The sequence below is a fragment of the Sus scrofa genome, chromosome 8, assembly GCF_054392235.1.
Source record: "Sus scrofa isolate SSC_HxYL_T2T_F1_AM1 chromosome 8, Sscrofa_HxYL_maternal_Yorkshire_Landrace_v2.0, whole genome shotgun sequence".
Classification (NCBI taxonomy): domain Eukaryota; kingdom Metazoa; phylum Chordata; class Mammalia; order Artiodactyla; family Suidae; genus Sus; species Sus scrofa.
The window spans coordinates 81,151,544-81,176,846 of NC_139390.1; the positions used below are offsets into that span (position 1 = coordinate 81,151,544).

The window sequence follows — 25,303 nt, forward strand, 5'->3', positions numbered from 1 at the left end:
CCAGGAGCAGACTGTGTTCCTATCTAAGAAGCTGAGTAAACAAGATTACAAACACAAAACTGATAAGCAATGCTTGGAGCCCACAGGCTAGCAGAGTTGCTAGGAAGGACATAAGGCAAGTAGTTGCTACAAAATTACAAGAAGGGTGGTAAGGGGCGAGCAAAACTGCTGTTAGGCATGTAGCTGCCTCTGCAGCCTGGGGCGGGGTGTGTGTGTGTGTTTGTGGAGTGTGTGTGTGTATGTGTGTGTTGTTTCTCTACTTAAAACTCTTACTTCATTATGAATAGATTTTACATTCATGAACAAGTTTCAATCTTCCCTTTTTAAGAAACATATACCAGATTAGTTAGAATGATTTCTGGATGTACCTGGAACTTCCTCTTGCTGTGAAGTTTCTTCAAATTTTTTTTTAAACCAGAAATCTCATGTCATCTTAAGATATCTTACACTAAACATTAAAAAACTTTCCTTTCCTTTCCCTTTCAGGCACTGATGGGTTTTTGTGCGCAGTGTTTAACTGTGAATACAGGAGAGAGAGTTAAGCTCTCAACAAAGTCAGATGCCGGTAAAGCAAGCTGTAATAAAAAGGAAAGTATAGTAAAACCTAGTTACATTTTAAATTGCTTTTTGTTTAAAGTATAATATACACTACCTATATTCTTTGAGCTAAAAAAAAAAAATCTTGGATCAATTGCTTCAACTCTAGCCTGAACACTAATTCTCCTACTTGATTAATCAACATTTTGTGTATCTGGTTTCTTAAGCTGGCAAAGAATAGTCCAGTTTTTAGAGCTCTGACTCTGACCTAAGTAACATGCTCTGCTTTGATGAACACACTTAGCTTTATTTTTTTTCAAGTTCCCCCTTTTTTCCCATTTTTAAAAGCTTTGTTGAAATATAGTTGATTTACAACATTGTGTTAATTTCAGGTGTACAGCAGAGTGATTCAGTTATACGTAGACACACATCTGTTCTTTTTCAGGTTCTTTGCCCATGTAGGCTATCAGAATATTCAGTAGAGTTTCCTGGGCTGTACAACAGGTCCTCATTGACTGTCCATCCCACATATGCACTTAGCTTTATTTTTTATTTTTTTATTTTTTTTGTCTTTTTGCCTTTTCTTGAGCCACTCCCGCGGCATATGGAAGTTCCCAGGCTAGGGGTCCAATCGGAGCTGTAGCCACCGGCCTACACCAGAGCCATAGCAATGCCAGATCCGAGCCGAGTCTGCAACCCACACCACAGCTCACGGCAACGCCAGATCCTTAACCCACTGAGCAAGGCCAGGGATCGAACCTGCAACCTCATGGTTCCTAGTCAGATTCGTTAACCACTGAGCCACAACGGGAACTCCTGCACCTAGCTTTAGACTAGGTCACTTGTCCCGTACCTGCCAGATGTGCAAGGTCCTGACCACTCTTTTCCCAGATTACTTATTAGGCTTGTGTTTTCGGCAGGCGACCTTGAGGGATGAGTTAGTGTCGCATTCAGGACAAGGAGCAGGCTTGCTTCCTGCCGGCTCTGAAATGATGGGTTCTTCAAGCTCAGGGCATCTCTCCTGAAAAGCCACTTAATGGCCTATGCAGGCATCACTGGCCCTCTGCCTCCCCCTCGGTGATTGAGATAGGAAGCTCACGTGAATGTGCTGACATTGTGACTGTCACTTCTGCATGAGTAAGAGAGTCTGTCACCTCTGGTACCCAAGTCCCATGTCTTATTTCTCTTTGGATCCTCTAGGCTGAGCAGCTGTAACAAATAAATAAAGGAGTTCCTGTTGGGGCTCAGTGGAAATGAACCCGACAAGTATCCATGAAGACACAGGTTCAATTCCTGGCCTCACTCAGTGGGTTAAGGGTCTGGCATTGCCGGGATCTATGCTGTAGGTTGCAGATGAGACTCAGCTGTGGCTGTGGTGTAGGTTTGCAGTTGCAGCTCCAATTCGACCCCTAACGTGGCAACCTCCATGTACCGTGAGTGTAGCCCCCCCCCAAAAAAAAGATGAAAAGAGGAATAAATAAGCGTGTGTGGGTAAGTACCAACTCCAAATCACATGGAGTTCATGTGTCTCTCAAAAATGCTATGATGGGGCATTATTAGTTGGGAAGCTGAAGGTCTTATTTTGGGAAAAAAGCACATGTAATTTTTTTTTTTGTTTGCTTTTTAGGGTCATACCCACGGTGTGTGGAGGGTCCCAGGCTAAGGGTCGAATCATAGCTACAGCTGCCGGCCTACACCACAGCCACAGCAACACAGGATCTGAGCCTCGTCTGCAACCTACATCACAGCTCATGGCAACGCCAGATCCTTAACCCACTGAGCGAGGCCAGGGATTGAATCTGCAACCTCATGGTTCCTAGTCGGGTTCATTTCTGCTGCGCCATGACTGGAACTCCAAGCCTATGTAATTTTTAAAAGTAGATCTATATATGTTGGTTTAGGAAAAGAGCCAGGCTACATTCTTACTGAAAAGAAGTAGCTGTATAACCAAGGCTCCTCTGTGTGTACGTGTACACACACACACACACACACACACACATTTAAGATGTTCAAAAGACTACAGAAGAAATGAAGAAGATGAAAGCTTTAGTATGGAAAGAACCCTTCCTTTTTCCTTGTACATCTTTGAATTGTTTGACTTATTATTTCGCGTGTCATTTTCTCAATTAACTGGTGCATTAATTTAAACATTGAGTGGACACTTATTAGTGGCAAATCTAGTTATTAGTAGAAACCTGATGTTATTTCTCAAGAATGATACACAGTGATTTTCATTTATTATCTTGTTTTATTTTTCCTCCTTCCAGTGGTTTCTACAAAATACTCAGTTTATACATTTAATTATTGCAAGTTGCAAATGGTATGTGTACTAAGTCACTTAGATTCTTTTTTTCCTTCAGCATGTTTAATGCTGTTTGGTTATATGTATATTAGAGTTGGTAAATCTAAGTCACCCCCTATTCATACTTGGAGTTGTCAATTAATATATATAAAATCCAGAATCAGAAATGTTGGAAGGAATTTAAATCCCATCACTTAATAGTAGTAAAACTTTCTACAAGCAATTTAACCGCCATTCCCTCTCCTATCCCTTCCACCCACACCTGTTCAAAGAGTCCATGTTAGCAAATTGTTTTCCAGACAGTTTTCTGTCTGAGAATGTGAATGACAATACATGGTTCCATGGAGTTCCCCTTGTGGCTCAGCGGTTAACGAGGCCACCTGGGATCCATGAGGATGTGGGTTCGATCCCTGGCCTCGCTCAGTGGATTAAGGATCTGGCATTGCCGTGAGCTGTGGTATAGGTTGCAGACATGGCTTGGATCTGTCATGGCTGTGGCTGTGGCGTAGGCCAGCAGCTATGGCTCCTATTCGACCCCTAGCCTGGGAACTTCCCTATGCCGCAGGTGCAGCCCAAAAAGCAAACAAACAAACAAAAACAATAACATGGTTCTCACCTCCCGTAATGGTTTGTGACGAGGAGCAAATGCTTTTGCAAACTGTGCAACAATACAAAATTATGAGGTATGTAACAATATACAAATGTAAAGTGTAGTCCTTTGCTTCCCTGTAAAGTGTCAAGGAGAGACCACCGTGGGAGATGTCCAGTTTTCCACATTTTGAAGAAGAAAAAGATGCAGAAGGAATCCGATCTCTGTGAAGCCAAAACCTAAGGAAAACAGTTAAATGTATCATTTGTAACTTGGGAAAAAGAGCAGGAAAGATACTTTCCCTTCAGGGGATAAAGCTTCTGGATAGTAAAACCTTTTTGGTTGTGCTTAAGGGAAGAGCAGGGCCTCTTGTTTCTGGGGGTGGGAATGGGGATGGGGGTGGGGGTGGGGGCGATTCTGCCAGGCGGCTTCTGTACCTTTCCTTTCTCTGGGTTGGAAAAGTGTGACCTCCCTCTCGTGCTTTTGATGAGTGTAACCTCAAGCTCAGGGCTTTGAGTATCAGTTCAGTTCCTGACCTCAGGGAGAACTTTCTGGGAAGCTGTGCAAATGAAACAAGCATGGGAGTTTTCCTCTGGGAAACTTCCCCTCCTCACCTATCCCTTGGAGGATCCACTAAACACTTTCCAGGTTCTAGGTATGTTTCTCTCAATGATAAATACAGTTACTTAAGGATCTATCAGATGTGACCAGATGGTAAAAATCTTAAGAGCGCAAGGGAAAGAAGGCAATATTTTTAGCTCTTCTTACTATTACAGACTTCACCAGGCTATTGATTGTGTACTTCATTTATAACAATCTTTTCTATTGAATTCCCTATTATAAGCCATTCTGAATTATGAGGTACCATCATAGCATGTTGCAGTCTTTTCCATTTTATGCATTTCTCTCTCTCGTGTTTGCTCTCTTCCTTTCTCTCTTGGAAAGTAAACCTGGTGGGGTAAAGAAAGAAATGTTAGGAATTCCTGTTGTGGCTCAGTGGTTGATGAATTCAACTAGGAACCATGAGGTTGCCAATTCAATCCCTGGCCTTGCTCAGCGGGTTAAGGATCCGGCGTTGCCGTGAGCTGTGGTGTAGGTTGCAGACGAGGCTTGGATCCTGCTGTGGCTCTGGTGTAGGCTGGCGGCTACAGTTCTGATTTGACCCCTAGCCTGGGAACCTCCATATGCCGCAGGAGCAGCCCCCAAAAATGGCAAAAAGACAAAAAAAAAAAAAAAAAAGAAAGAAAAGAAAGAAATGTTAACTTTTTTTTTTTTTTTTTGGTTTTTAGGGCCACACCTGCAGCATATAGAAATTTCCAGGCTAGGGGTCGAACAGGAGCTATAGTTGCTGGCCTGCACCACAGCACAGCAATGCCAGATCTGAGCTGAATCTGCAACCTACGCCACAGCTCATGGCAACGCCGGATCCTTAACCCACTAAGTGAGACCAGGATCGAACTCGTGTCCTCATGGGTACTGGTCGGGTTCATTTCTGCTTCGCCATTATGGAAGCTCCTTCCTTCCCACTTTTTAAAGGCTGTGGTTGCCTTGCCCTCTGTCTTCAGATTCTTCAGTCCAGGAAGACTGTGTGTTTCTATTGGTGCTTTAGCCAATACTGAAAGAAAAGAGGAAATGATGTTTTTTAGAGGAAAAGAAAAAATGTGTCTTTAATGAGAAACTCCAGATTCTTAGATGGTAAGGCCTAAAATTCTGTTTATTTGTCTCAGTCTCTTTGGGCTGTTGTGACAAGTACCATGGACTGGGTGGCTTAAACCATAGCCATTTATTTCTCGCTGTTCTGGAGGCTAGAGGTCCGGCAGCAGGATGCCAGCATGGTTGGGCACTGATGGCTGCCCTCTTCCTGGTCTGCAGCCTTATGACTGTGTCCTCACATGATGGAGAGGAGATAGCCCTCTGGTCTCTTTCTCTTTTTATTAGCGCTTCGCCCTCATAACTAATCGAAGCTCATTACCTCCCAAAGGCCCCACCTCCAAATACCATCACGCCGAGGGTTAGGGCTTCAAACATGAATTTTAGGGGGATACAAACCTTCAGACCATAGCAAACTTCAGCCATGCTGTTCCTTCCTGCGGGTCAGGGACTTGGCTTGGAAAGCCAAGAGTAAAAATGGTTTTCTAAGAATCTGATGTTTGTCAGAACCTCATGTTTCATATGTTATTCCTCTGCTCCCTGAATTACTTTCCCTTTTCCCGTTTTTACTTATTTTAGTTTTTCTTGGTCTGGAAGCTCCATTAGGAAACAACTGGCATACAGTCATTCAATTATAGCTTTCAGTTGAAAGCTGAGGTTAAAAATAGGGTTTGTACGTGGTAATGTGGATATGTTAAGCTGATGGTTTATTGCTACTATTAGTATTGTTATTTTAACCAAATAATGTATGTCAGCAACTTTTCCCCATTGTATTTCTTTCCTGTCAGCATGAAGTTGAAGCTGTCAATAAAACAATAGCTAACATTTATTGAGTTCTTACTATGTGCCAGATACTGCTGTGTATTTTATATGGATTATCTAATTTAACCTTCACAACAACCCCATTAGGTAGGTCGTATTATTAAGCCATTTTATAGATGTGATAACTGAGGCCTCAGTTCAAACAGATCATAAATTATAGCATCAAGGAGTTCCTTTTGTGGCTTAGCAGTAATGAACCTGACTAGGATCCATGAGGATGTGGATTCAATCCCTGGCCTCACTCACTGGGTTAAGGATCCGGTGTTGCCATGAGCTATGGTGTAGGTTGCAGATGAGGCTCAGATCCTGAGTTGCTGTGACTGTGGTGTAGGCCAGCATCTGTAGCTCTGATTTGACCTCTAGCCTGGGAATTTCCACATGCTGCAGGTGCAGCCCTAAAAAGACAAAAAAAAAAAAAAAAAAAAATGGTAGTGTCAGGCTGCCTGTGTTGGGGATATTACAGAGGTTTACAACTCTCTCAAGTGACAAATGTCCCTTAGGAAGGAGGTGTTCCACTTCACATGGGAAAATTTTGTATCGTCATTGAATCAGTCATTCAAAAAGACGTGTGTCTAAGAAGGAAGGATTGGAGGTCATCAAAGTAGCACTTAGTGTTCACATAACAGTTTTTTTTTTTTTCCTCTGCAAGCTTCTCTAATTAAACCATGGGAGACTTTTGTAAATTAAATCAGCAGGGAGTTCCCATCGTGGCTCAGTGGTTACCGAATCCGACTAGGAACCATGAGGTTGTGGGTTTGATCCCTGCCCTTGCTCAGTGGGTTGAGGATCCCGCGTTGCTGTGGCTGTGTCGTAGGCCAGCGGCTACAGCTTGGATTAGACCCCTAGCCTGGGAACCTCCATATGCTGCGGGAGCGGCCCTAGAAAAGGCCAAAAGACAAAAAAAAAAAAAATTAAATCAGCAGAATAAATGCCACATACGATGGAGAAACTGGAGCTCACATTTCTAGGTAAGACTTATTTATTGGTGACAGTAGGAATATACCAGTGAGCCTATACAACATTCATATTGCCTCATTTTTTACAATAGTGTTGCTTAACAGAAAAGACAAGCCCCGGAGTTCCTGTCGTGGTGCAGTGGTTAACGAATCCGACTAGCATCCATGAGGATGTGGGTTCGATCCCTGGCCTTGCTCAGTGGGTTAAGGATCTGGCGTTGCCGTGAGCTGTGGTGTAGGCCGGTGGCTACAGCTCCGATTCGAGCCCTAGCCTGGAAGCCTCCCTATGCTGAGGGAGAGGCCTTATAAAAGGCAAAAAGACAAAAAATGAAAAGAAAAGACAAGCCCCAGTCAACTAGGAGTTCAACAGATGTAAAAGTGGTGGTCTGAGAGGCTCTACTAAGTACCAAGTTAGTACCTGTTGCGTTAACTAGGTTTACTTAGATCTGGAGAGTCTCACACGTTGTTTGTGTTTTGTAAGTTGGACACAGTAGGTGTGGGTGATGGTTTCTAAGACACACCCCCTGGAGGCTGAGAGAAGGGGTGGGATCTCAGGTTGGCTCACCCCTTCCTTGTCCCCCAGCCTCCTAGCCTGCCTGCTGCCACATCCCAACATGCAGCTCTAAGAAGCCAATTGCCGAGGGAGCTGATGGACCGAGGCTTGCAGGGTCTTTCTGGGAGACACACAGCAGGGCAGGGGTGGTGATGGGTGGGGGTGCAGACACACATGGCTGTGCACACATGGCATCTGGGGGGACCTTGCTCAGCACTCTGTACCTTTGTTCTCTCTTTTGTAACAGCAGAGGAGAACCACCTCCTGATTTTAGGGAATGTTTTTTTATGGTCCTCTAAATCTTGTGCTTGCTTTTTTATTTGTAATTAAAATTATTTTTGTTAAAGTATATAGTTGATTTACAATGTTGGGCCAGTTTGTACTGTACAGCAAAGTGACCCAGTTTTGCATATAGATACATTCTTTTTCTCATATTATCTTCTATCCTGTTCTATCCCAAGAGACTGGATGCAGTTCCCTGTGCTGTACGGTAGGACTTCGTTGCTTATCCATTCTAAGTGTAGTGGTTTACATCTGCTATGTGTTTGCTTTTTTATGAAACATGAAATTTCTCTAAAACAGTGAGAGCTTTGAAGGCAGGGGTCTTCTTATCTCTTGGGCATCTGCTTCAGTTCTTCCTTTCTCTTTCAGGATTTTTTTTTTTTTTTTTTTTTTTTTTTGCTTTTTAGGACCGCACCTGCGGCATATGGAGGTTCCCAGGCTAGGGGTTGAATCAGAGCTACAGCTGCCGGCCTACATCACAGCCAGAGCCATGTGGGATCTGAGCCACGTTTGTGACCTACACCACAGCTCACAGCAACACCAGATTCTTAACCCACTGAGCAAAGCCAGGGGTGGGACCTGCATCCTCATGGATACTGGTTGGGTTAGTTTCCCCTACACCACAATGGGAACTCCTAAAGTGGTTTTTTAAATTGTTTTGTAGGGATTGGATTGGCTTTACACACATCTATACAGTATTTGTGAGTTTATCTCAGAAACTGCGACCTTAGGGGACAGTATTTCAGTGTTCGGACTGACAGCACATCTAGTCCCATGAACCTTTGACTTAGTGAGCTCTGTAATTTGACAACTTTAAAAAAATTTTTTTGGCCGTGGCCTTGGCATGTGGCTGTTCCCAGGTCACAGATTGAACCCAGGCCATGTCAGTGACAATGCTGGATCCTTAACTACTAGGCCCCCGGGGAACTCCAATTTATCAAATTTTTGGAACAGAGGACTACGTTTATTATATTTTCTTTAGACTTTGCAGCATATATGTATGTGTGTGTGTGTATATATATATATATGTATATATATGCACACACATATTCATGTACTATATGTAGATATTTTGATTGTAGCATAGAGGATAATTTAAAAACTAAATACAGGAATTCCTACTGTGGCGCCGTGGAAACAAATCCAAGTAGTATCCATGAAGATGCGGGTTTGATCCCTGGCCTCGCTCAGTGGGTTAAGGATCCGGTGTTGCGATGAGTTGTGGTGTAGGTCACAGACACGGCTTGGATCCTGCCTTTCTGTGGCTGTGGTTGGCAGCTGCAGCTCCAATTCTACCCGGAGTCAGGGAACTTCCATATGCCACAGGTTTGGCCCCAAAAAGCAAAGCAAAACAAAACAAAAAACTAGATACAAAATGTGTAGATTGTGTTAGTATGGTATGGTTAAGAATTGGCATTTTATCTCAGAATTGAGCTCACCACCATCCAGAACTTCATGAGCCTTGATCTGAGCCGGCAGCCCTCACTTTTGAAACTTCAGAACAATCAGTGAATTTCATAATGTGAAACACCGCGATGCTTGGGCTCTTCTTGGTGAAATTAAGGCTTCGAGGAGGAGAAGTACCCCAGCAGCTGTTTTCCAGTTTGGCTTGCGGAAGCATGGAGCTTCTCCATACTAAGTTTATGAATCACGTAACTTAATTCTATAATGTAAATTCCATTCCTTTGGAAATACAGGTCTGATTTTCTATTTAAACAGAAAATTTTATTTAAAACTGTAGCAAATTACTTTCTGTTTGGGCAAAAAATAATTATTTTATGTTAAAATATGCAATTGTAAAATAATTAGTGTTATCCCAATTCTCTACAGTTACCCACCCCTTTCTGTGGTGTGTATTTTTCCTTTTAACTTATTTTATTTATTTCCTTTTTTTTTTTTTTTGTCTTTTGAGGGCCACACACACCCATGGAAGTTCCCAGGCTAGGGGTCCATTTGGAGCTGTGGCCACCAGCCTGCGTCACAGACACAGCAATGTCAGATCCGAGCCGCATCTGTGACCTACCCCACAGCTCACGGCAATGCCAGATCTTTAACCCACTGAGCGAGGCCAGGGATCAAACCCGAGTCCTCATGGATGCTAGTCGGGTTTGTTAACCACTGAGCCACAACGGGAACTCCTTAACTTATTTTAATTAGCAAGAGGATAATAAAATCGTAGTTTTCATAAAATAATTAATCCGAAAGAATGTATATTCCACCATCTGATTGAGGATTTATGTGGGGTGAAAACACACTTACCAAAAAAAAAAAAAAAAAAAGGTTAAACGCAAAAGTATACTGATGTAATTGCAGTAATAGAAGTATGCAGGTATTATGTTTTTGCATCTGATTTCCAGATCAGTAATTCTCAAGGTGTGACCCCTGGACCTGCAGCATCCGTATTATTAAACTTGTTAGAGTGGTAAATTCTTGGGTCCCATCCCAGACCTATGGAAACAGAAACTTTCAGTAAGAGGTGGGGGTGGGGGAGAGCAACCTGCATTTTAACAAGCCCTCCATGGAGTTCCCGTCGTGGCTCAGCGGAAATGAATCCGACTAGAAACCATGAGGTGTTGGGTTCAATCCCTGCCCTCGCTCAGGGAGTTAAGGATCCAGCATTGCCGTGAGCTGTGGGGTAGGTTGCAGATGCTGGCATTGCTTTGGCTGTGGTGTAGGCCAGCAGCTGTAGCTCTGATTGGACCCCTGGCCTGCGAACCTCTATGTGCCTCTGTGCAGCCCTAAACAGCAAAATAAAATAAAAAATAAAAATTAACAAGTCCTCTGGGTGATTCTGTGAACCCTAGAATAATTACTATCAGTTGGTGTCACTTTCTACTTGGGATCATTCTGTTATAAGCCAGGTGTAAGATATGACACAGAGGAGTTCCCTCTGTGGCACAGTGGAAACGAATCTGACTAATATCCATAAGGATGTGGGTTCCATCCCTGACCTCACTTAGTGGGTTACATATCCAGCTGAGCTGTGGTGTAGGTCGAAGACGAGGCTCAGATCCCATTGCTGTGGCTGTGGTGTAGGCCGGCAGCTGCAGCTCCTATTCACCCCTTAGCCTGGGAACTTCCATATGCTGCAGGTGCAGCCCTAAAAAGCAAACAAAACAGGTATGATAAAGATAAATCTAAAAAAAAAAAATCGTTAATACTACTGCGGTTGGATGTTTGATTTGTAAAAGTCTTTTCTTGGGGAGAAAAATGTGCACAGGTGTCTGGGGGATTAAGCGGTGGTAGTTCTAAAGACAGGGACTGGGTACACCACTGTTAGGTTTTGTCACTAGAGCTCTCAGGCCTTAGTGATATAGTGGTGGGAGGTGGAGGAACCAGGCATGGGGAGGCCTTGATTTAAAATGGGCTTTCTTTTTTTTGGTCTTTTGTCTATTTAGGGCTGCACCCAAGGCATATGGAGGTTCCCAGGCTAGGGGTCAGATCAGAGCTACAGCTGCCAGCCTACACCACAGCCACTCGGGATCTGAGCTGCATCTGCGACCTACACCGAAACTCACGGCAATGCTGGATCTTTAACCCACTGAGCAAAACCAGGGATCGAACCCGCGTCCTCATGGATACTAGTTGGGCTCGTTAACCACCATACCACGACAGGAACTCTGGGCTTGCTTTCTTTTACTGGTGTTGCATTAGGATAAAAGGAGGTAATAGACCTGAAGGTGATATGCACGTGGGAGAGCTCTGCATAAATGCATCTTGTGCGTATGTTAAGTTAGCATTTCAGGGCTCTAGGTGCTGGCAAATCAGTCATGAGGAAAACGCAATTCCGTGTCTTCGGACCTCATTCCGAGAAGCTGCAGTGACAGTTAAGACCATGTGTTATAAATGAAACCATACACAGGTCCCTTCAAGGAAGCTCGGGTTCATGAAAAAAAAATTACAGTTCAGGAGTTGCATGGCTCAGTGGAAATTAACCTGTCTAGTGTCCATGAGGACACAGGTTCCACCCCTGGCCCTGCTCGGTGGGTTGAGGATCTGGTGTTGCCATGAGCTGTGGTGTAGGCCACAGATGCAGCTCGGATCCCACATTGCCGTGGTTGTTAGTGTAGGCCTACAGCTGTAGCTCGGATTCGATCCCCTAGCCTGGGAACCTCCACATGCCATGGGTGTGGCCCTAAAAAGCTCCCAAAAATTAAAAAAATAGAGTTCAAAATAGGCCCATGTAGTGATGAGAACTTACCTACTCAGATGGTATTTTCTTTTTCTTTTTTTTTTTTTTTTTTTGTCTTTTTGTCTTTTGTTGTTGTTGTTGCTATTTCTTGGGCCGCTCCCGCGGCATATGGAGGTTCCCAGGCTAGGGGTCTAATCGGAGCTGTAGCTGCCAGCCTATGCCAGAGCCACAGCAACTCAGGATCCGAGCCGCGTCTGCAACCTACACCACAGCTCACGGCAACGCCGGATCGTTAACCCACTGAGCAAGGGCAGGGATCGAACCCGCAACCTCATGGTTCCTAGTCGGATTCGTTAACCACTGCGCCACGACGGGAACTCCTCAGATGGTATTTTCAAACACACCTAACCATAAAGTAAGAAAACAGGCCTCTGAGAACTCAAAATAGATGTGAACAGACCCATTTACTAACTTCTGTGATCTTTCCCTCTCGCTCTGACCCAAAGTTCATTTTAAAAAGCCTTATTTGATACATAATTTTTTTTTACTTTTCAAAGTTTTATTGAAGTATAGTTGACTGACAATGTTATAATTTCTGCTGTACAACAAAGTGATTCAGCTATTCGTTTATTTTTTTATAGCCACACCAGCATATGGAGGTTCCCAGGCCAGGGGTTGAATCAGAGCTGCAGCTGCCGGCCTACACCACAGCCACAGCCATGTGGGATCTGAGCCTCATCTGTGCCTTACACCACAGCTCACGGCAACACCAGATCCTTAACCCACTGAACAGGGCCAGGGATCGAACCTGCATCCTTACGGACACCATGTTGGATTTCTAACCTGCTGAGCCAAAAGGAGAAGTCCCAGGTTTAGTTATTTTTAAGTTCTACTTTTTCTGAATTCATCACATCTTTTCATTACCTCATGCCTTTTTCTTTTGCACCTGCCATGCCCTTCCTTGCTCTTGTTTGCTTAGGAAAATTGTGGATATTCCTTGAACTCCAGCTTGAGTCTCCCTCCTGGGACCCGTGGGTTCCCAGTTTCTCAGGCTGAGCTATTTCTCCATCTCCCATGCCTCTCGGCACCTTGTCTTATCTGCAGTGGAGCCTGGAGTCCCAATATTGAATCCCTCCCTGTCTGAGGCATCATCTCTGCTAGATTGTGGATGACGGGGACCACATCTTGTGGAATTTGTGTCTTCAGACTCTTGGCGATGAATACAACAGCCTCCATAAGTGTTTGCTGCATTAATGAATTCAGTTTGAGAGTCTGGCCTCTGATTCCCACAGCCCTTTAGAGACAGCAGATTAAAGGAGAGTTTCCTGATGTAGATGTGATAGCGAGGAGGACTCTTGATCGTTCTACAACAGAGAATGAAGTGAAATTTGTTTTTCATTTATTTTTTCTCACTGTACAGCATGGGGACCAAGTTATACACACATGTACACATACTTTTCCCTCCCATTGTTGTGTTGCAATGTAAGTATCTAGACATAGTTCTCCATGCTACCCAGCAGGATCTCAGTGTGAATCCATTCCAAGAGCAATAGTTTGCATCCGTTAACCCCAAGCTCCTGATCCCTCCTACTCCCTCCCTCTCCCCATGGGCAGCCACAAGTCTATTCTCCAAGTCTATTATTTTCTTTTCTGTGGAAACGTCCATTTGTGCTGTATATTAGATCCCAGTTATAAGTGATATCATATGATATTTATCTTTTTCTTTCTGACTTATTTCACTCAGTATGAGAGTCTCTAGTTCCACCCATGTTGCTGCAAATGGCATTATGTCGTTCTTTTTTATGGCCGAGTAGTATTCCATTGTGTCTACATACCACATCTTCCTAATACAGTTGTCTGTTGATGGACATTTGGGTTGTTTCCAGCTCTTGGCTATTGTGAACAGAGCTACAATGAACATGCAGGTTCATGTGTCTTTTTTAAGGAAAGTTTTGTCCGGATATATGCCCAAGAGTGGGATTGCTGTTATATGGTAGTTCTATGTATAGATTTCTAAGGTATCTCCAAACTGTTCTCCATAGTGGCTGTACCAGCTTATATTCCCACCAACAGTGCAAGAGGGTTCCCTTTTCTCCACAGCCCCTCCAGCACTTGTTATTTGTGGACTTATTAATGATGGCCATTCTTACTGGTGTGAGGTGGTATCTCATGGTAGTTTTGATTTGCATGAAATTTGTTTTTCAAAAGGAGCCTAGCTATGCAGTGATCAGAACAAAACTAATTATAAGCCAGAGGATTCATGTCCAATCAAAAGGAGAGACTCAATGTAGTCACACATATTGAAGGTTTACAAAAACATCCGGATTTCAAATACAATTGTAAGTGGTGTCCTTTATTATCGAAATCTACCTAGTATTATAGATTTTTAATTAATATATCATTGATTTCCAATGTGATGTTAGTTTCTGCTGTACAACAAAGTGATTCAGTATAACTGAGAGTGACTATACTTTTCATTAGTTTTAGTTAGGATTCTCTTCCAGGAGAAAATATTATACCTTATAGTTCAGCTAGAGAAAATGGGCTTTCGTAGGTTTTGGAGGAACACATATGCATATATTTTTTCTTATCTATGTGACTTTTAACATTTTAATTCTATAATGTGGTAATCTTTTGTGTCTAAGAAGCTCTTTCTTTTTTTCTTTTTTTTTTTTTTTCTTTTTAGGGCTGCACCTGTGGTATATGGAGGTTCCCAGCCTAGGGGTTTCAATTGGAGCTATAGCCACTGGCCTACGCCACAGCCACAGCAATACCAGATCTGAGCCTCATCTGTGACCTACACCACAGCTCATGGCAACGCTGGATCCTTAAGCCACTGAGCAAAGCCAAGGATCGAGCCCGAAACTTCATGGTACCTAGTTGGATTCGTTTCCACTGTGCTGTGATGGGAACTCCCAAGAAACCTTTCTTGAGCATCCTTTTGTGCTCCTGCAACACAGAGAAGGGGGAGCAAAGAGAGTGGCATGATGGGAAGCTGTGAGTAGGCTTATCTGGGGTCTAGCCCCCTGTCTGCCACAAAGTAAATGCAGGTCTCACCTAAGTCACTAAAATCCCATCAATAGAGTTTCTTTATCTGTAGAGTGGAGTCAGTACAAACCTACAGCCCAGGACTGTTTTGACAATTAAGTGAAATAATGTGTGTGAAAAGCACCAAAACACAAGGATCCCTTACAAGACGGTGGGAACTTATATCACAAAATATTTTAATGTTAAAAAGACAGGATCCAAGCCATTGCCGAGAGTGTTTAATTTTTCCATTCCTCTCTCTTCCTTCCTATGATATTTCCCATGACAATTTCGGAAATCAGATGATTCATTGTTTATATAAAATGGCCCAGATCCAGTTGTGCTTATGAACTGGCCTGGACCTTTCTCCAGTAGGTTTGTTACTGAGATTAAATGGTTGGTAAATTAATTATAAATTCTAAGGAGGAAATCAGATGTGATTAAATGAGCATTGGCAACAGAAAGTTAAGTCTAGACCTGGTTAGTTTAACCGTGGCTGGGATTTTGAAGACTTCTGAAAAGTGTTTACTGCACTAGGTTTCTCTCATGTTCATCTTTCATCGCTTGTTTGAAATTTTTGTCTTCACCCAGTTCTTTAGCAGCCTCCTATGAATATCACCCATTAACATCTTTGGAGGAGGAGTTCCCATTGTGGCTCAGCGGTTAACGACTAGCATCCATGAGGAAGCGGGTTGGATCCCTGGCCCTGCTCAGTGGATTGAGGATCGGGCATTGCCCAGAGCTGTGGTGTAGGTCGCAGATGCAGCTCGGATCTGATGTTGCTGTGGCTGTGGTGTAGGCTGGCAGGTGCAGCTCCGATTGGACCCCTAGCCTGGGACCCTCCATATGCCATGCGTGCGGCCCTAAAAAGACCAAAAAAAAAAAAAAATCTTTGGAGACGAAACCTGCAGTAACAGCTTTGGACAACGAAGAGTTAGGAAGCCCTGTTACTGCACAGATGCTGAAGTCAGCTTTGTTTTATTTATCAAATCAATGAGGCTTTGTCTTTAAACCCTTCAGCTCCGGGTCACAGGGTCAGCTTGGCAGGGCAATTTTAACTGGAGCTCAGATTATTTTCTTCCTGGAAAACAACTGTATTGTGAGCTGGTATCACTCAGTAACACCTTAGAGGGCACACGTGATCCTCACGTTTATCAAAAAGAAGGATATTCCAAAGAGAATGGAATACCTGCATTCGGGGACTGGTTGAGGGGGAAAAAACCTTGACTCTTGAAAGTGCTCCTTAGTGCGGTGAGGGTGGTCTGAAAGGAATGTTGATGTGAACGAAGCGGGAAGAGCCTGGTTCCAGCCTGGAGGCAGCCGTGGGCTGGAGAGAGGGGATCTGGGAAGAACTTTGAAAGGTTAAAACTGAGTAGGGGGCCGTCGGGGCAGCTTTACCTGCTTTGTAGTTTTGTCTGGTTCCTGTGCCCAGGGGGCCATAGAAACAAAATAAATAAATGTTTGTCTGATGATAACATAACCCAGATTACAAATGTAATAATGACTCATTTCACAGGTAGAACTTGATTACTTTTAAGGCTTGATTTGTGTAGATGGCTGATGTATCCTTCTGATCAAATTCATTTCCTTTGGAAGACCTGAGCCTGTTATGGAGAATAAGTACATCAGAGGCCTGAAAGTATGTGTGTCTGTAGGGATCGATGCTGTTTGAAATGAGAATATATAGAAATACCATCCTGTGTGAAAACAATGATAGTTTTTATTTAATATCTCATGCTCATCAATTATACTTGGCACATCATTCAACTAATACATTTTGTATACGAAAGCTAAGAACTGTATTAGTATTTGTTACACAAATTTTTTAATTTTTTAATTTTTTGGCTTTTCTAGGGCTGCTCCTACAGCATATGGAGGTTCCCAGGCTAGGGGTATAATCAGAGCTGTAGCTGCCCGTCTACACCACAGCCACAGCAACTTGGGATCCGAGCCATGTCTGTGACCCACACCACAGCTCACAGCAATGCCAGATCCTTAACCCACTGAGCAAGGCCAGGGATCGAACCCACAACCTCATGGTTCCTAGTCGGATTCGTTAACCCCTGAGCCACGATGGGAACTCCTGTTACACGAATGTTTTAATAAGTAAGCAGTTGCTTAGTACTCATGAGATTTAATGCACTACAGTATTTTATGTAATTTATGTAATGAAACAATGTATCTCCAGTAACAGTATTCTCATCTTATAAAATCAGATAAAAACCAATACAAAATAGCATTGCTGCTGATGAAACCAGCCTGGGTACTCTGAGAAGCAGGATCTGGGATGGTCTGAACTGGCAAGAGATTCAATGGGAGACAGGCCTATAATGGAGCAGGTGTAGGTGGGAGACACTTGGGCTGGGCTGGAGGATGGAAGAGAGGGAGGGAAGGAAGATTGCATGGAAAGAGGTGCAGGCTGAGTAAGCTGAAAGAGTCTTGGCCCGACCATTGGGGTGCCCCAAAGCCAAGGCTGCCCAGGAGAAGAGTCCTCCTTTGGGCAGGAGCAGCCCAGCCTGCTCTTTGGCTGGGAACAGCTAGAGGACAGCGTAACCTTGGCCAGGGTCCAAGGCAGATCCTGAGGGTCCAGCAGCTGGAGGCTGTTAGGTAACCCCTCTCAACAGGTTCTCTTTAGCAGGGAGATGGATCGAAGAAGCCCACTCCCACAACTGCCACAATCATGCAGTGTTCTAAACAATTTCATGAAGCATCAAGCTTGAAAAGCGTCCCTGGAGGTGCTTAGTTGGAGCAGGAGTTTTTGGAAACACACAGACAGTTGGTGATGCCAGCGGTGATGCAGGGGAACTGGGCTGAAGCCACTGAAATTGGGCTGTGGCTGTTATCGTCTGCCCCTTGTGTCCTACAGATCCTGAAAGAGCCTCCCATGAAGAAATATCGTCTCTGTGTGTGCAGAGAGGGAGGGAGAGAGATTGATGAACTGTGTAGTAAATGGAGATAGTATTTTATTCTATCTGTCGGTTAACATTACGGTGAATGGGTGTTTGTCCCAATCATTACGTTTTCATGAAAACATGATTTCTTTTTTCTTTTCTTGTCTCTTTTTTGGCTTCTTACGGCCCTCCTGTGGCATATGGAGGTTCTCAGGCTAGGGGTCTAATCGGAGCTGTTGCTGCCAGCCTACACCACAGCCATAGCAATGCCAGATCTGAGCTGAGTCTGTGACCCACACCACAGCTCATGGCAACACCAGATCCTTGACCCCCTGAGTGAGGCCAGGGATCAAACCTGCAACCTCATGCTTCCTAGTCTGATTTGTTTCCACTGTGCCACGACAGGAGCTCCTGAAAACACCATTTCTAAATGGTTGCAGGATGTTGCGTAATATATGTGCGCTATAATGTATTTAGTTCTTGTATTGATACATACTTTGTTTTTTTGTGTGTGTTTTTTTAAATGTTGAAGTGTGATGAGTATATTTGCACTGATATATTTTACCACATCTCTGATGATTTCTTTCTTATTTTTCTTTCCTCGATTTTTAGGGCCTTGCCTAAGGCATATGGAGGTTTCCAGACTAGGGGTCGAATCAGAGCTGCAGCTGTCGGCCTACACCACTGCCACAGCAATGCCAGATCCAAGTCGAGTCTGGGACCTACACCACAGCTTATGGCAATGCCAGATCCTTAACCCACTGATCGAGGCAGGGATCGAACTCACAGCCTCGTGGATCCTAGTTGAACTCATTTCTGCTGAGCCATGATGGGGACTCCTTGATGATTTCTTTAAGATAAATCCCTACAATGAGATTGAGTCAAAGGATATTCACATTATAAGATCTTTAATACTTATCATGTAATTGCTTTCAAGAAATTTTTGCACGTTTCCGCTCCCATCAGCAGTGTACAGTGTGTGAGACTGTCAGCTTTGCTAAAGCTGCTTCATCACTGCATCTGTTTAAAATAATCTTGTCCAATTTGATATGTGAAAACATTGGGTTGTTGAAGCTTTTTACTAGTTAGGTGGAATATTTTTTTCCTGTGTGTTTCCATTTAGTCTTCAGTGAGCTTCTGTTCATGTTTGTCCCTAATTTTTCATACAAGAGCCCAGCGTTCTTCATACTGATTGGAAAGAGTTCTTTTTATGAGTATCTACCTTTTGTATTTGCTCTTTGTTTCCCTTCAGTATATCTTTGCCTTTTCATTTTATTTGCAATATTTGTTTAATGTATAGAAATTTCATGTTTTGGGTTTTTTTTTTTTTTTTTTTCGGTGTGTGGTTAGAGCCTTCTCCTTTTTCCTTTGTAACTTGGATCCTCCCATCCCTGGAAGAAAAAAAGAAAAACAACTAGTTAAGTACTTGGAATAAAATCAAGTTGGAGTCTCAAATTAAACCACATGTAAAATTAATTCCAGTTGGAATAAGGAACTCAGTGTGAAAGGAGCCATACAGTTCCTTTTGCTGTAAACAGGGGTTTGTTGGTCCCCATCACTGGTTTGTTTCTGTTTCAGGCAATCTGACAGATCACATTGGGAGGACAATTTGAAGTGTGTAGGTTCTTCTTTGACTAGTTTGGATGCCTGACCTGAGGGGTCTGGCAGCCAGAAGAGTTGTCTGTCTCCAGTTGCTGTTGCATGATCCTGGGTTAGTGCTGAAGGAACTTATTTCTGGAAACTCTGAAGCAGTCTCTTAGCCCTCCTTTTGCAGAAAGAGTGGACACAAAGATTTCTTTGTGATTTCTGGAATATAACCCTCTTGAGGTCATCTTTGTTCCCCCCCCCCCCCGCCCCCACCTTTTCACACCAAAGATGCTGCATGGTCTCTGGAGTGCTGTGTTACCAGGCAATGCCCTGAAGCCTTAGTCCTGTGAAACCCCTGTTAAATAAGAACAGTTCCTTCAGGAGTACTGGCTTGATGTGGGCTTTGCAGGTTTGGTTCCCCACTTGGTCTGCAAGGAATGCAGGTTTGGTTCCCTACTTGGTCTACAAGGAATGCAGGTGTGGCTGTCTCTTTGCTTTTACTGCCATCGAGCAACAGCCTGGATTTCAGTTTACAGCTCATCATGAGATAAGCAATCATGGTGTTTGTTGTGGCCAGCCCAGGGTCTGTTGGAGCTGTTGTCTAAGGGATTTTTAGAACACCTGGTCTTCCGTACTGCTTGACGTGGGAGGGCTTACCCAAGCCCTTTCAAATGATTGTAAAACTCTGATCCTGAGGGTGATGCTTTTATGACCAGCAAATAGAAGCATCTCCAGCTGCCTTGATCCCTCATACTCATCTTTGTAATAAGTAACATGCACTGTTTCTTTTTCTTATAATAATTTTTCCTGGCACACTCATGTAGATGCTGTTTAGTTTCAGAAATGATTCAGGGTTATTTGGATGAATTTAGATTTTTCCCTTTTGAGATATGTGAAATGGAACCCAACTTCTGATTCTTTTTTTTTTTTTTCAACTTCTGATTCTTTAAGCTTCTTTAGCTTGCTCATGACAAGTTAATCGTTGTTAGAAATTTGGTTCTGCTTTCTATTAAATACATAAACAACAAATTTTTGAATTCTTTCTCTTCTCTGTAGTGATCGTGCTGTACCGTGGTATCAAGCTATATAACAAGCGACACATATCAACAAGGAACACAAAAGATGGGCTGACCATTGGCCAGATCGAGTTTGTGTTTGTGTTATGCACCTCACAAGGGGTAGATCATGCTGTGGCCTTCTTATTCCTGAGCCCTTTGGGCAGGAATTCCTTTGGGGGAATGGCTGGGCAAAGAGGCTGATTGGCAAGTACATAACAGATGTCATCCTGTCCCCTTGTCATTAAAATCCTACTCTGCTGAGATACCCCTGGTATAAGTGTTCATGTGGACACATGTGTCTTTAAATTTGGGGGTCCAGTTAGTGAGGTTGATCGCCACAGCTCTTCTCTGGACCCCTTTCTTACTAGTTAACCCTTCATATTCCTTCCAAGTCCTGACTACCCAGCCAAACCATTGGTTACAGCCCATGAAGCAGTCTAGACTCGTGTCTCTGGCTATTTCTCCACCTGAGGGAAATGAACAACTAGAGGGCGCTACTTGCAGTTTGTCACTGGCGGGATTCCCTTTCACCACCTGGTTGTCTCTGAAAAGGGGCCATCATGCCACAGCCATCCACTCTTGGGTGATACCTGCACACCATGTGGGACCGGAGTTTTTTCTTCCTCGGTCAGAGTATTGAGTGGGGCTGCCCGTGAGATCACAGGTGTGGGTTGGGAGAGAGGAGGTGACAAAGCAGGAGGGGGTCATGGGCACTTGGGGGACTTCCTCATGTAACCTGTGCCTTCAAGTGTGTTTTAATCCATCTGATGATGGAGTGCTGGTGTGCATGCCCTACTTTATGGTGTGGATGGTGGGACAAGACTGGGTTCACAATTGCACCTCAGGTCACATGGCAACGTGGTTGCTTATGGTCAAGTCTCTAGTCTTTATAGGGCTCAGCAGCAGGCCAAGAACTGTTTCTCAAAAGAAGAGTAGTTATCTGCAGATGATGGCAGAGCTTTGCTCCAAAATCCCAAGGATCTGTGCTATGAGTCACCTGTAGTGGCCTCCTGAAGGCTCCAGATAGCATCTGTATTTGTCACTTACACTTCAGGCGCCACTGGACCTGCTGGGTCACGTGGCCCAAGTGACAGGGTAGCGTGCAGATCAGCCTGGACCTGTTGCCGAGCCTTCTCTTGTCTGAGCCCCGCACAAAACTAGCAGCTCTTCCCTGGAGCAGTGGGTTACAGATCTGGTGTTGCCACAGCTGTGGTGTAGGTCCGAGCTCTGGCTCGGATTTGATCCCTGGCTGGGAAATTTTGATACGCTGCAGGTGCAGCCAACCGCCCCGCCCCCAAATAACAGCAACAAAAAACCTAGCAGCTTTTTGAATCACTTGGTGAGTAGAGTGGCCCACTCCAATGAGGAGTATGCTACCTCCCAAATCTAAAAGGGGTCTTCCGGGCATTGTGCCTCTTTTTCGATTGTAGGAGGGGATTAAAAAACTAATCCTTCACCTTAGAAGGAATATCTTGACAGGCCTCTCACCACTGGACTTCTAGAATTTTCACTGAGAGTGAAGCCTCCTGAATTTTTGTTGGAGAGCTTTTTCCATCCTCTGACCCACAAATGTGGGTCAGAATCTCTAGGTCCATCCTTGTTGCTGCAAATTTACTAGTAAATTTAGAGGGGTTGCTAGGACCAGGAGCTTCCTGTGCAGCATTTAGAACAGTGCGCAGTAAGTGCAGAATAACTGTCATGATTATCATGATTTTTAGTGATTGGTGAGGAAAGCCTGAAGGGAGCATGTTTCATTCGAGGAAGCACAGTCTGGAGTTCCCTGATGGTGCAGCAAATTAAGGACCTGGCATTGTTATTGCTGTGTCTTGGGTTGCTGCTGTGGCTTGGGTTCGATCTCTGGCCTGGAAACTTGCATATGCTGTGGGTGAGGCCAAAGTAATAGTAATGATAATAATAATAATAAACACAAAAATAGGGATTCCCATTGTGGCTCAGTGGTTAATGAAGCCAACTAGTATCCGTGAGGACGTGGGTTCGATACCTAGCCTTGCCCAGTGGGTTAATGATCTGGTGTTGCCCTGAGCTGTGGGGCAACAGATGTAGCTCGGATCCTGCGTTGCTGTGGCTGTGGCATAGGCTGGCATAGCCTGGGAACCTCCATATGCCTTGGGTATGGCCCTAAAAAGACAAAAAGACAAAAAACAAAATCAAAACCAAACACACACACACGCAAATTTAAAAAAAAATTAAAAAAACAACCCAAGAAGTATAATCTGAAGAGGAATTCCAGTCTACCTCAAACTCTCTTCAATATTCAAGAGGATCCATGTACACAGTCCAAGGCAAATGGCGTCGGGGACCCCCAGGGCCCTCTCTGTTCTTTGGTGCCCATAACTTGCGGGGGACCAGGCCCTTTCTATGCCAAAAAACTTTTGCTGTCATCTGTGCCATGTTCCCCTCCCGCTGTCTGTATATACTAGTTTGATTCTGCTCATCCCAAACTCCCAGTCCTTCACTCCCCAAACCCCTTGGCAACCACAAGTCTGTTCTGTATGTCTGTGAGTCTGTTTTTGTTTTGTAGAGAGGCTCATTTGTGTTTATTTTAGATTCCACGTATGAGTGATGTCCTGTGATATTTGTCTTTCTCAATCTAACTTCACTTAGTATGAGAATCTCTAGGTCCATCCTTGTTGCTGCAAATGACATTATTTTGTTCTTTTTTATGGCTGAGTAGTATTCCATTGTGTATATGTACCACTTCTTCTTAATCCATTCATCTGTCGATGGACATTTAGGTTGTTTCCATGTCTTTTTATTTATTTATTTTTTTTGCATTTTGGGGCTGCACCCGAGGCATATAAAGGTTCCTAGGCTAGGGGTCTAATCGGAGCTGTAGCTGCCAGCCTATGCCACAGCCACAGCAACATGGAATCTGAGCCACGTCTGCAACCTACACCAGAGCTCACAGCAATGCTGGATCCTTAACCCACCGAGTGAGGCCAGGGATGGAACTTGCATCCTCATGGATACTAGTCAGGTTTGTTAACCACTGAGCCATGATGGGAACTCCTGATTTATCTTTATAAAGGATCCTCTGGAAGGATGGTGTGAGAGGTGTAGGTGAGAGATGGTGGGAGCTCAGCCCATGTGCTAATAGTGGAGGTTGATGTAGAGAAAATTCAGATTGAGAGTCTATGCCGATTATAATGGAAGAGGAGATTTGCCAATGGGTTGAATGTTATCATGGCCAGAAAAGCCCTAAGGATTTGGGCCTAAATTATTAGACTAATAGAAGTGAAGATGCTCAATGAAGGGACCTGGAAGGAGCGGGTTTAGGGGACAAAGTTGGGAGTTGATGTAGAGTTGGAAATATCTACAGATTATCAAGGTGGGATGACCATGAGACACTTGGAACCTGATCCTGAGGTTCAGGAAAGAGATTGGAGCTGGAGCTGTGATTTTGAGGACCATGAAAAAACAGATAGTGTTAAAACTATTAGTCTGTACCCAACATCAGTGTATTGAGTGTAATAGAGGAGAGGCCTCTTAAGCCCTGGGGCCATCTATCCAGAGGAGGAGGAGAGTAAGCAAGGAGACTAGAGAAGGAACAGCTGAAAAGAGAGGAGGAAAACCAGAGGAGTGCGGTATCCTGGAAGCAAGGAGAAGGAGATATTTGAAGAAGGAAGAAGTGATGAATCATGTCAAATGGGAGCTGGATAAAGATGAAGGCTGAAGGAGGTCTTTTTGTGGTTCAGCAGGTTAAGAGCCCAACATAGGGTCCACGAGGATGTGGGTTCGATCCCTGCCCTCGCTCACGGAGTTAAGGATCTGGTGTTGCTGCGAGCTGCAGCCTAGGTCGAAGATACACCTCGGATCTGGCATTGCTGTGGCTGTGGCATAGGCCTGCAGCTGCAGCTCCGAGTTGACTCTCAATCAAAAGTGCTGGTCCAGGCACTTCCACATGCCACAGTTGCAGCCCTAAAAGAGAGGGGGTAAAAAAAGAAAAGAAAAAAAAAAAAAAAGAAAGGTGGAGGCAGTTGGCCCCAAACAGTGAGCAGCTCATTGGTGATCTTGGCCAGCAGTTTTAATGGAGTAAAAGAGAGAAGGTACTAACTACATACAGCTCACATGGGGACTTGTGCTGTGTTGCAGAATAGGGGGAGCTGCAGGAGAATGTGGCTTTGAGGGAGATACGGATTGATTAACTGATTGAGAACTAAGGGCATGTGTGTATGCTGAAGGAAGGATCTGGAGAAAAGGGACAACCCGCGATGCCTCTTGCTGCGTAGAGTTGCAGGCAGAGTCCTGGAGTAGGTGGGCAGGGTTGGGCCCCAAGGGCAGAAATGGCAGGAAAGGAATAGAGGGGTGTCCATGGGGAGGGGTTGGGGGTTTGGAGTGGGATGGGTTGAGGATGTTCTGCTACAAAGGGCTTAAAATTGAAAGTAAGAAAGAACTTTTCCAAAAATCTTTTATACACACCATACTATATGACAATGATTATCACAGCAAATACAGAGAGCTGTACCATTTTTCAGTTTAATTTTATTTCCTGACAACTATTTTGTACTCCGTGTGGTTTTAAAAATGAACGTTTGGGAGTTGCCGTTGTGGTGAAGTGGAAACGAACCCAACTAGCATCCACATGGGTTCGATCCCTGGCCTTGCTCAGTGGGTTAAGGATCCTGCGTTGCTATATGGCTGTGGTGTAGGCCAGTGGCTGCAGCCCTGATTTGACCCCTAGCCTGGGAACTTCCATATGCCACATGTGAGGCCCTAGACAGACAAAAGAAAAAGAGAACCTTGGATGTGTTAAGTAACCTGGGAAAAATTCAGGAAAACATTGGTGGTATTGAATCAATTCATGAGCTGCTAGAGTCTCCTTGCCTCCAAGGCAGCTGATGCAGAGCCTTATCTTTTGGGGTCTCAGAACATCAGGTTCCTACAGTTGATGCAGAC

General features: G+C 44.1%; 1 protein-coding gene across 1 annotated transcript in view; it reads left to right on the top strand.

Moving 5' to 3' along the window:
* DCHS2 (dachsous cadherin-related 2) overlaps positions 1-25,303 on the top strand; it is a 272,388-nt gene that overhangs the window by 36,884 nt on the left and 210,201 nt on the right. The gene's annotated exons all lie outside the window — the stretch shown is intronic.